The sequence below is a fragment of the Euprymna scolopes genome, chromosome 6 (genome assembly GCF_053919585.1).
Source record: "Euprymna scolopes isolate OS-2025 chromosome 6, ASM5391958v1, whole genome shotgun sequence".
NCBI classification, from domain to species: domain Eukaryota; kingdom Metazoa; phylum Mollusca; class Cephalopoda; order Sepiida; family Sepiolidae; genus Euprymna; species Euprymna scolopes.
This window is the reverse complement of record NC_136487.1, coordinates 36,268,312-36,281,746: the sequence shown is the minus strand read 5'-3', so window position 1 is coordinate 36,281,746 and position 13,435 is coordinate 36,268,312. Positions and strand designations below refer to the sequence as shown.

General features: G+C 36.5%; 1 protein-coding gene and 1 pseudogene across 2 annotated transcripts in view; both read right to left on the bottom strand.

Annotated features, from left to right (window-relative positions):
* Positions 1–13,435, bottom strand: part of LOC145277605 (TOX high mobility group box family member 3-like) — a 730,818-nt gene that overhangs the window by 664,561 nt on the left and 52,822 nt on the right. The window lies entirely within an intron of this gene.
* Positions 9,711–9,827, bottom strand: LOC145278428 (5S ribosomal RNA; annotated as a pseudogene).

Below are 13,435 nucleotides of genomic sequence, written 5' to 3'. Positions count from 1 at the left end.
AGTGGGAGATGCAAGAATGTAGTATCGCTTGAGGGAATTGTTGGTCCTAGTGCTGCACTTGGTATTGGGGTTGGTGCAGGCTTAAGTTCGCATTTTCTGAGGAAACGGCGGTTCCTAAGTGTGATCCTTCTGGATCCGTTAACCCTGATTCGGTATTGTCGATCTGGTAGGGAACTGATGATTTTGCCCGTTGTGTTCCATCTGCGATTGACTGGATTTTGGATGGCTACAGTGTCACCAGCTTGTAACAGTGGAAGGTTGTGGGTATATTTATTGTATCTTTCTAATATTTTTGCATTGCGGTGGTGGAGCATTTCCTCGCGATGTTGTGCCGCTGACTCATTCAGGATGAGGCTTGTAGAGGATTGACTGTGAAGGGATGGAGTCACGTAGTCGACGGTGAAGTAATAATTGAGCCGGTGATAGGCCAATGCTTTGGATTGGGGTATTCCGTTACTGCAAGATGGCCCGGGCAACACTGTCATTGTCCAAGGAACCGTGAGGGGCTGTGTTTCCTTTCACAATCCTCTTTGCAGTTTTTACTGCGAGCTCTGCTCTGCCATTGGATTGGGGATACGCAACAGAAGATAATCTGTGCCTAACACACCATGTTTTCAGAAATTCTTGGAACGTGCTGGAAGTGAAAGGTGGGCCGCCATCGGTGCTAAGTTCTTCTGGGCACCATATGTTTAGAACAGTTGTCGGCATATGGACATCAATTCGGTTGTAGTAGTGTGACCTGATTCTAGAGTCCAGCTCTTAAGTTTGCCTATGTTATCTTCTGTTGCGGGAAAAGGGAGGTTTTTGGGGCGATTTGGCAATTGATCTACACGCTTTTTAGACTCGGTGTCTACCTCTTCATGTATGTCTGCTAAAGGGTTTGGAAAATGTTTGTGCAATATTCCCACATCGATGCAAGCTGCTCTGCTGAGATAAAGCCATTGTATGCCCTTGCATATGTAGAGGGCTTGTTTAGTTGTTTTCCCTCTGACCACAAACTCAACTGGTAGCCAACCCTGACACATGAGTGTGAAACCTCCAACTGTTCGTATGATCTTTCTTGATTGGACAAGACTAATCTCTGTGAGGCCCATTTTGATTAAATGCTTTGGTCCCCCAAGACAAATGGCGGCACCACTGTCGGGAAAAACCTTTAGCGTTGTACTACAACTCCTAGGGATATTGACAGCTTGTCTGGGATCTGGTTTTGGTGAAAATGGGATTACTGATGCATTTATTTCAGTTAACAGATCACCTTCTGTAGTCATAATGGTGCCCCTCATTTGATCGAATGTGATATGGGCCATGAGTGTATTCATGGGAGCTTCTTGGTCTTCAAAACTTTTTATCACTGCCGGGCGATATTTCTTTGTCCGGCACACTGCTGAGAAATGGTTAAGTTTCCCACAAGTGTTGCACATTTGATTCCATGCCGGACATGTTAAATGGCGGGCACTTGTCCTTGGAGTACCGTGTTGGTGACTACCGCAACCTATGCAGGTTTGATGGGGTTCTTTATCAGCAATGTTATCGTTGTGAGTAGCAGTAGAGCTAGTGCGAATATTGCCTCTGCTAGTCCGTAAAGCACTGTTTTTTTTTTTTTGCGATATATTGAAATCCAGACTGTAGCGATTTCTGAGGTATCAGTCATTGCGGTTTGGTCCCGTAGTGCAGACTCAAATGCCTCAGCATGACAAATATTTTGGTTGAGAGTTTTTAGCAACCCGGCTTTTGCCAGTAGATCGGTCTGAAGCGTATCATTCGATATCCCTTTGATAAATTGGTCCTTGATGTAAATGTCGGACAGGTCGTGATCGCAGTTGGGGCATGAGAAATTACAGTCTATGGCCGTGGACCTAAGATGAACAAGGTATTGTTGGATGGGTTCATCTTCATGCTGTGATATAGATGCAAATGTCATCCGATGGACCATGGGATTTGATTTTTGAGTTACCAATGCTTCTGTCATCTCTAGCAGCTTGTCTGGGTTGGTGGTGAAGAACTTAGGGTACGTATTTATGATTGCGTTTTGAACGGATTCATCAGCGCAACTGTATAACTAGGTATTGGCCTGAGAAGTTGGCATGTCCGTTATTTTGGTGAATACTTCCCAGTCAATCCGAAATTTTCTGAATTGTTGAGGGGTCATTTCGAGATGAAGTTGGGGAGGCCTGGCAGCTGGTGCCTTAGCATAGGTGGTCTGGGTAGCGGGCTCCTTGGCTTGTCGAAGGATAGACAGAGCTTCTCCCATTGTTGTGATTCCCAATTCTCTTAGCATGGCTCGATCCATTACTTGAAGGTTTTCTTTCCTCAGTTTTTCCTTCACAAAATTTGCAGCGTAGCTCTTGGCGGAATCGGCAGCAATGCCTGCTTTGAGGAAATAGTCTTCCCAATCTTCTGTCTCGAATCCTGTTCGTAGCGCCATGTTGGATTGTGTAGTGGACTTTCGGTCAGCGTTCAAGTTGTGGATAACTTGACAAAGACTAAAGTTACTTCTCATGAAAGAGGAGAACTATTTATGGCACAATGGCAGATTCCATTGTGCACACATGGGCCAGTCTATTCTTTGGATTGTGATTGGCTGAATCACCTGATTGGATATGCTTGTACATAAATACAAGCCCTCAGTCCAGCTCAATCTGGTGTCTGTCTTGGGCATAAGCTGGACCCTTGGTAAGTGTTGCTGCTATTATTATTATTGTTGTTGTTGTTGTGTGTTATTGACTAACACAGTTCTTTTGATTATTCTACAACAAACTAACTAAAAAAAAATCAAATGACAAAGTAACTAAAAAACAAATCATAAATGACAAACTAACTATAAAAAAATGTGTGTGTGTGTCTGAGTTCGTTCTCTATAGATTCCAAAACAGCTGGGCCAATTTTTATGAAATTTAACATAAATGTATTTTATGTATCTGGCAGAGTTCTTAGATAGGTTTTGTATAATAATGTCTTCAATAAGTATCAGTAATCAGAAAAATCTGATGAAAGAAGGAACAGACGATTTTAACCAAAGTTAACACCTTATAAAGCCTAACATCACAAGTGCATTTGAGAAGTTTTATTACCACACAAGAAGAAAGGTTCGGCATATAAAATCAAAAGTAGGTTCTTTGATATAACAGGGATACGTTCAGAATGAATGTTTTTGTTTAAAGCATAACTGAACCATGATACTAAACTTTTTCATTTTTAATTTCATACCATTATCGCCATACAAGCAGAAAGGTCAAGCACATAAAATTAACAGTAGGTTCTTTGATATGACAGGGGTGTGTTCAAAATAAATGTTTTTGTTTAGAGCACAACTGAACCATGATACTTGACTTACATTTTAAACTTTAATTCAAGCAGTTATATATAAAAATAATTTTATAAAATCAACAGTAGGTTCCCTACAGTGCAATGTAGACTACAATATAGTGAAGTTTCCTCCCAGTGCACTGCGATGGGTCCCCTAACTAGAGCAGACTCGATTTAAAAATGGGCGATTTCACCAGTTTTGATCACAATAAAAATATGGGAGGTTGAAACATACATTGATCACCATTCAATCCTGGGCAACGTTGGGTCTCCCTGCTAGTAAACAGTTAAATTTGAATTAACCTAATATGTTATATGTACCTTTGTTTCAATTGATTTAGGGATGTACCTGCCTATAATGAATGTATTTTAGCAGATTTTCTTAAAATAAAATACTGCTAAAAACAGGAGTTTTGATAGTTCGTTTTTTGAAAAAAAAAAAAAAAAAAAAAAAAGGTACATTGTAAACTGCAGACAAATATTACCACATGAAACCTATTCATCAATGAGTGAACACAAAAAAGGCACGATTTAAGCTGTAGATAAAATAAACTTCTACAGAGAATATGTATGCAGTGTGATGATGTATGGAAATAAAACCTGGTCAGTGAGGATACGAGGAGAGAAATGATATGACAATGATATGATGAATGTGTAATGTGAGTCTTAAATACTAAGATCTGATAACGTCAGAGGAAGATTAAATCTGAACAGTATAGGGAGATGTGTGTAAAATAGGAGACTTTGGTGGTTTGGTTACAGTAAAACAATGGATGAGAGCTTTTAGGTTAATAAATATAGAGCAGTTAAGGCAGCAGGGTCAATTGGCAGGGGAAGGCTAAAAAAAAAAAATATGGGAGGAAGTGATAAGGATAGACTAGAGAGAAAGTGGGATAAATAAAGACCTGGCCAGAGATAGGTTGATTTGAAAGTTAATTTCTAAATGCTGTTTAACACATACCAGCACATAAAACAGGCACTGTGGTGGTGATGGTGATGATGATACAGATGTCCAAATTTTGATCATTTTAGGAAACATTATGAAAACTGCGTTTGACTGTCTTTTGGTTAAGATCAATGTCTAGCATCTGTTCTGATACTACACTTCATCTTTTCTGTTCTCAGTCAATGAAAGAGAAATCAGATTGAGGAAATTTTTATTTCTGTTTATTTTTTGTCTTTTTTGAGAGGAGAAGCTGAATTTTTTCTACATTATGTCCAACTCTGCTCTAGTGAAACTGATAACTAAAGTTCTGTACATTTTTGCATTCTCCATCATAGCAGTATGTATTTTGATACAAGTATTTTGGGGTCCACTTATTAAAGCGTGTGATACTAGTATAATGCTTTCGTGACCTCCATGTGTAGTTCTAGGTGTTACAAGTGCAGTCCTAGGTGGTTTGGCTTGAACATCCACCAAGACAGGGTTGACATGACGTTGGACACAGCAGTGATGATCTCTCTCCTCCTTTTTGCGCTGAAAAGAAAGATCATTCAACCTGGTTGTTTCTTTTTTCTTAAGATCACTCGTAAGCATTAGCAACAATAAACGTCAATTCTGGCTGTAGTTTTCTTATTAAATTATTCACAAAAGAGAGAATGAAATAAGTATGTACAGTTTTTCACACAAGAAGCAAAAATAAAAGAAATAAAATATCATTTGCAAGTTTCTTTTTCCTGGTAGTTACAATAGTCGATGAATGGGGCTCAGTCTAGGTTTCAATAACCGATTTCTTGCTTTTGATGGTCAATGGATGGTCGGTAGGGTATGGAATGGTAGACAGTTTCCCCAAAGTTCAAACTCACTATTGCAAAAACTCTAATTTTCCTTGCTATGCATTGATTTATATATGCATGAATGGTGTAGGTCAGAACCCACCAAGGTGTTCTAGATAACCAATAATCATCCAATCCATGAAACCTTGGTTTGTCCTAATTAGATAATCAGCTAACTCTTCTCCACAACAAAATCTGTTTTTTATTGATGTTCTCATACACCGGGGAGCCCATCCTACCCCCAGGTCAATACTTTAGACTAAACATCTGCTAGATATCTCCAAAATGTCATTTTTACAATAATATTGTTTCATAAATTAGACTGTTTTTGTTCGTTACAAGAAAAATGCACTTCACATCGGTGATCATACCATCTTTCTCCCAACTAGCAGGGTTACTTGCTGGTTTCTCTAACCTGCCATTAAAATAAAAAAAAAGTTCTAATTCCTCTTTCATTGGCTCTTTTTTTGCGCCGGTCCTGGATATGACCTTAAACTATATCTGATGGTGAGGCTTGCAGGCTTTGAAGAGTGTAGAGCCACCCTTTAATTGCCATTGCTCCCAGGTCCACTCTGATACGGAGTGGTAATACCTGTTATGGTCCCATCTATGGGTTAAATAGAAATCGACTTGGAAAAAAAAATATTCTATTAAAAAAATTTTCTTCAAAATAACTGGATTCGTCATTAAATAACCTGAAAAGGGTTGATATGCCGTAAAACAAAAACAACCAAACGTTTGGGGGTAATTTTCAACCATAGCTCTAATTTATCTCTCCATAAACCCTCCTTCTGAGGTTATCTCGTTTACCATGGCTGGTTGCGTTACACTAGCGACGTTCCTAAAAAAATATATATAACAAAACAAATAAGAAAAACGAGCATGTGAGGTCCCCCTCCATGAAGGAAAAATTTACTTTTACCATGACTAATGTTTGTGCAAAATTTCAAAAAAATCCGAGGCATAGTTATTGAGAAAGGTGCGAACAAACAAACGAATGAACGATTTGAGGGCAATTTTAACCCAACAATGCCCCTATGGGGGAAACCAAAGTTATCCCGGAAAATCCGTTCTAGCAAAAATTTACTTTCACCATGACTAATATTTGTGTAATGCTTAAAAAAATTGAAGGAGTGGTTATTGAAAAAAATGCGAACGAATGGATGAACGGGAGTGAATTACTAGGTCAATTCCCTCCTTTGTTGGGGGACAAATAGGTTTATCAGCAGAACAAAAGGTATAAGTTGTTCAAAAAGAAGGCTAAAATAGAATTGTGAATTAAGGCATAGCAGTAACAAGAACAAGGAATCGGTTAATATATTTTTTGAGTTAGTTTTAGGAGTAGCAATGAGTTTATGGCAGTTGGGAATGGTTTACGGACAGTTTTGGGTTTTTGACGGTCGAGGACAGTTGCAAGTTTGACACAGTGGAGTGCAATTGTGGCTTTATGCAGTTAGAGATGAATTGACATCAATATAGACTCAACAGGATGCACATAAGGACCTTAGTATGTAGAGGATCAATGCTGTCCGAGGCACACATAAAGTGCAACTGATATTTGCAGAATGTGTTTTTGGGTTTTCTTATATTTTACTTTTTATACTTGCGAACCAGTGCATGGCCTCCTTTCAGCAACCACGAATGTAAGGGACAACAACACGGCCATTAAAGAAGAAGACCGGGCACACAACATTGAGGGGGGGGGCGATCTTTGTTAGCAAACGGGCTAACACATGGTTTTATCACAAAAGTAATGCAGTATGATGGACCCGTCTTGTGACAAGTTTTTAAAATTTATACCAAATGCACAGTTTGTAACATCTGCAAGCAATGAAGTACTAAACAATGAAAAGGTCAATTTGAGAAAATGCTGCCATCCGATTCAATACCAGACAAGTTATGACTGTTGATAACGCTCAGCCCGATGCTATCAAATATACCATCGCACAATAGCGATGGGTGTCAGTAGCTTTTACTGTGTCAGGTTACCAGTTGTAATCTTGTCATCTGACATTTTGGAACAACTCAGTCAATTTCAAACAAGTTTACTCAGACTATTTTTTGTCTACACTTAATGATTCATAAAATGGAAACTTTATAGATTGTATTTGGCACATAAAATTATACACACAAGAAGATTTCTGTGCACATAATCAGTAGTAGTGGGAGGGTCAGAAATTTTTACCTGTGTTGGAGTAGGGAGTCACTTACTAATTAAATTTTTTTTATTATTATTCTTTTTAACCCTAAACATGGCCTATTGGTTCAATTCAACTTGTGCAGTTGTCATTGCACAAAGGCAATATGCATACCACAGATTTATCAGACACTAGTGAGGGGTATCCGGCGTTGCCCGGGTGTTTGGAGGTGTGTGAGGGGGTTAAAAAAAAAAAAATAAGTATCAGGATCGAACCCGAACCTTGAGGCAAAGTTGTAAATTAAAGTGTGAAAAAAAAAAACGTGCGATGTTAACCATTGCCCCACCGCGAGATGCTAACGGAAACACGTTTGAATTTATTTAATTACTTGGATTTAGCAGGTGCCCGTTTTAATGAGGTCAGGTTTGACTGCGGGATGGTATTCATTTACTGCTGAACGCTTCCCCCCCCCAAGATATTATATGAAAAAGACTAACCCACATGCAGCGAGCGACAAACATTGAATATTTATCTTCCCGAAATTGAGCAAATTAAATAGACAGGCGAGCTTCGTTGTTAACTGTGAGATATTACGATTTATATGTGATATAAAAAGTTTTAAAAAGTTGTGAGGCGAGCGACCGCTTCTCTGAAAAAAGCCTTTTGTTGACATACAGAAAAAGCGAACACACACACACATACATACATACATTTTCGCTTTTATATATATATATATATATATATATATAGATAAGTCAAGTACAAATAGAAAAAGTAGATCGAAATTAGAAATAGTTGTAAGAGTAAAATAGCTGCAGTCAAGAGAAAGCATAGCGAAATCACCAGAAAAAGTATTGAGTTGCAGAAATTAGGAACTCAGGATTTTGGGAAAATTTATAATAGTGTAGTAAATAATAGGCAATCAACAATTCTTCCACTATTCAACAAACATGAAGCAACTGACAAGACAAATGTGCTTGCCTGACTGTTCACCTCTAACTCCACTTCAGACTCAACAAACCACTCCCCACCAAAAGACAAAAGCCACACAATGATCTGAAAATCACCCTTTCTCATGTTCAGGATCTCATAAAAAGCCTAAACACATCAAAGACGTGTAGGTCTGATCTCATCCATGCTATACTATTTAAAAAATGTGCAGCTGAGGTTTCCCCAGTCTTCTTTAATAATCTCTACGACAAATGCCTTACCAAATCTTACTTCCCTGACTGCTGGAAAATTGCTTCTGTGGTACCAGTTTTCAAAACTTCTGGTGAAAGAACTGACCCACTCAATTAACGGCCCAATACCCTCTTTCTTCTCCACCAACATCTTTGAGCCCTTAATTTATCAAGCACTAGTCCACCATCTCATAGGTACTAAACTTTTTTCTGACCAACAGTATGGATAGAGGCAAGCTCATTCTACTGCAGATATCCTAACTATAATCTGTGAACGTATATACAGTGCACTGGATAAGGCAGTAGCCTTAGATATACCCAAGACTTCTGATAATGTTTCTGATAAGTATTGATGATCGAAAAAAAATCAAATTAAAGAAGGAACAGTTTCATTTTGAACAAAGTTAACATCCTTATAAAACCTAACATCACAAATGTATTTGAGAAGTTTTATTAGCACACAAGCAGAAGGGCCCGGCATATAAAATTAACAGTAGGTTCTTTAATAAAACAGGGGTGCATTCAAAATTAATGTTTCTGTTTAGAACACAATTAAACATGATACTTGACATTTTCATTTTTAATTCAAGCTATTATATAAAAATAATTTTATAAAATTAGCAAGCGGTTCTCTACAGTGCAATGTAGACTAGAATCTATTATGGACTAAGTCACTGCAGGAGGCATGTGAAGCCCCCTCTCTGTGCACTGCAATGGATTCCCAACTAGAGCAGGCAATCAATCGATTTGATTGAAAAATGGTCGATTTCATCAAATACGATGACAATTAAAGTATAGTAGGAAATATTCATTGATAATCATGCAATCCCGGGCAACGTCAGGTCCCTCTGCTAGTATATACTTTTTATTCGTACAGACATGTACAAACAGTGACGATGTTTTGATCTGTATTAAAAACATTTCTTCAAGCAAAACGTCTATTTTAGATGTTCATATTGAAAAAGGATACATGATGTGTGTGTGTGTGTGTGTAAAATACATAATATAAAATGCTGTGTAGACAGAATGTATGAAAAAAATAATAAAAACAAACACGTTAGATCTCTATTTTTCCCGTGTCTAATCGCTTTTCTATTGCCCTTTTCCTTTTTTTTTTTTTTAATTACATGGTAGCGTCCTTCAGTTTTGACAGACTATGGATACTCGCTGTAAGGATGCCTACACGTGGAATTTTTATGGCAAGAGTTGCGCAATCTCCAACCACACCTCTCTTGAGTCGACATTGTTAAATACCAACGGCAAGTGAAGGTTCAGAACGACTGGAAACAATGCCGAGATAAGCGGACAGCACATACAGCACCTAGAATTCCCAAATGGTCACCCATCTGGTACTAGCCAGGCTCAGTGTTGCTTAACTTCGGTGATCTGACGAGAACTGGTGTATCAACATGATTATGCAGTATATTTTTATACATATGTACATGTGTGTATGTGTAGTTGAATGACAATTACGTCATAAAAATGTAAAACGTTCCACTTTAAGCACAACTAACTTGCCTTCATTTCATCATTTACATATTTGTGTTTGAATGGTCGAAATGCAGACAAAGAAATACAATTTAAGTGTCAATATGCGATCGTGATCAATTACTAGTTAATGTTTAGTTTGTGTATTAAAATGTTTATTTTATACTATTGAATTCACGATGTCGTTACCGTGTAGTGGCTCTGTTGCAAAACAAAATGTGTTTGCATAAACACAAGAACAAATATATTTAGTGAATTTGCTTTCTTGAAAATACGAATTAGAGACATGAAATGTTTCATGAAAACGAGATGTGAAATACTCCTTGAAATAATTATGCAAATAAAATATTTTTATGTTGTGAATTAAAATTGTTTTTTTTTTATATATACATCACCCTCACATTAAATTGTCCTATTGTTTACTTAATTAAATAAACTGAAACACTCTTAAGTAGGCTTCTCTTTTTTTAGTGTACATTTATTGTATGTACTTAAATGCTAGTTTGTTGTATTTTCAGGTTATTATGGTAACATTAGTATGTTTTACATTTTAAAGAAAAAACACACACACACACACATATATATATATATATATATACACACACATTCTTAGTTATATTTTGGAGAAAAGAATTCCATCAAAGTACTCTATTATATGGAAAAAAAAAAATTCCAAATAAGAATGTAATATTTATATTTTCAGAAAGTTTAGATGAGATAAGTCATCAGTACCGTCGGTTTCAAACCTGATGATAATAGGGAACCGTTTTAGGTCCCTATATTAAGCTTCCTTCAGCCGATTTATCTCATCTGTTTATAACTGGAAGTGGAAACATCTTTTCACAGTTTCCACTTCTGGTTATAAACAGACGATATAGATCAGTTGAAGAGAGCTTGATATAGGGACCTAAAACGGTTCCCTATTAATATCAGGTTTGAAACCAGCGGTACCGATAACTTATCTAAACTTTCTGAAAATATATATATTAGTGATGGGACAAGTCCAATATTTTTCCTCAGATCCCGATACAATTACCGATTCCTGTTCTTTATAAATCAGTAAATATTTAACTATGGAGTAGTTATTTTTTTCCTACTTATCGTAAAAAAATATGGTACTCTTGCATAATCTGACTCGGATTCTTGGTAATTCCCGTCGAACATGGATTGGGCAAGACTGGCAATCATCGATTTAAGTCGAGCATTGTAATAGACTCAGACTTTCATTATATTGAGAATCATTCTCAAGCTCTAAAAAAAATTTTCATCTTCTTCAAATCTGTATTTAACCGTTACACTCAACAGGAGAGTCCATTGCCTTCGCTCTCCATTGGGTACCTACCTTTCACAATTACTCACGTGAGTGGGTCTCTCATCTTCTTGCTTCATTTTCATAACCAAGTGATTTTCCCCCAAGTGCCATTTCATATGAGTAAAAAAATAAAAAGTTTGGTTATCTTTTGGGGGTGATCAAATTCCTGGACATTAATTAATAGATGCTTGAATTTTTATCTACCATCTTGTTTTTCCTTATCCAAAGAAACTCATAATATCTGGCCTATATTTCAAGTAACCCAAGACTAAATTTTTACCATCCAGAACTTGGTTAACTGCTTTTTTTAACAGGAGTGACCTTTGCAGATGAACTTGTCAAATCGCCATAAAGTGGAGTTTCTGACATTTTTTCAAGATATCTTTATATTTCAAACATCAATGTTTTCAACGAGTGTTTTTTTCATGGCCGTTCATATCAACACAAATTATCATGAAAGAAAACAGATTTCTTCTTTATTAATATCCAAATAAGTGTGTGTATGTGTATGTATTAAATTAATATCATACCAACCTTTCTTAACAATGCTCTTTCTTATCATTATTGTTGTAACATCCAACGACACTGCCACGCGCGCACACACACATATATATATATTAGAAAGTTTTAAAATATGACAATTAAGCTACACAGAATTTCCCACATTTCATCCTATGTAGCTATATATTTTTTCAAAATTTACTATTAAGCTTTATTTACATATCAGGCACTGTCGAAGTAAATACTGAAAATATTTACAAATAATTTTATGTAGATACATAAAATTATTTTATTGTATTTATGTAATTATATATAAGCGAGATAAGACACTGATAGAATTCAGATGAAAAATCCTGATAGATATTACTTGAAGTAATACTTTCAAGGTGATCCTAACCAAAAAAGAAAAGCTCAATATTTAAGAATAGAGCAATATATAAGTTTCATGGTTAAATTTTAAATTCTGAAAAAACAACATACAGAGACATATATTCGATTTAAGAATTTATTGCTTGACAAAAATAAATTCTTAAATCGAATATATGTCTATATGTTTTTTTTTTTTTTTTTTTAGAATTTAACCACAAAACTTGTAATTATATATATATATTTATTTTTATTACATTTTCACCCCAAACAAGGCACATTGCCACTTTGATGTAGGGGCTATTATCAGGGACATAAGCTACAGGGGTACTATGTAGGGAGTTGGGCAGCAAGATGTCGGTTCCCATTACACTTGAACTTCTGCATGTCAGTACAGTTGGGGAAGCAGGAACCCAGAAGGGAATTCCCAAGTTTAGCCGTTCTGGGGAAGAAACTACTGGAGTAGAAGGCTCTCTTACATCTAGGGATCTTAACTGTGAAGGGGTGGGATTTTGCCACTTGTCGGGTTTGTTGGGAGGTATTTACGGCGAGGGGGTACAAGTGCTTGCAGTTCGTTGGAGCATTCATCGTTAAAGTACCTGTAGAACAGGCAGAGGGATGCTAAATTTCGTCGATGGAACAGAGGCTGAAGCTTATATGACAGTTCAGAACCTATCAAGTTAGCAACTCTCTTTTGAACCTTGTCTAGGAGTACACACACACACACACACACACCTACTAGATCAATATTTATCATCATTACCATCATAGTAATTAAGTAGAGAGCCATTCTTGATCCAAAAAAGGAATAACAAACACTATTGTAGAGAATAAACATAAGAAAATTATCCAATCGCAAATATTAAATGTTGTTGTCCCAAGCAAAATTAAGAGTATAGATCCAGTCAATAAAATTTTGAATTGTAAAGAATGAAGTCAGGGTAAGCAGAGCTCTTCACTTGCATTAAGACGAAAAGCGATTGAAAAATTACGAGATTCAATATATTTTATACAGCAATTCTGGTACCTGATAGGTTTGTTCTTATCGGCATTGGGTATAAATGTAATCATTCAAATATTTGTGGCAATAACACTCAACAAATTATGCCAAAAATATTGCAAACGAACTCATGAAAATTTCATAGTAGGTAATATAAGAAGATACTAATAATAATGGTAGTTATCTAATATCTAAAGTTATCGTGTCGGATTTTCAAAGTCATGCCCAAACAGACAAATCAAAGTTTGTTTCTGTCAAGCCAATTTTCATTTGCTATTGAGAATATAATAGCATACATCATTATAGTTTTTAAAACTTAGTTCGGTGCCAACAACTAATAATATGGAATGCTTTTCACTCATCGCCA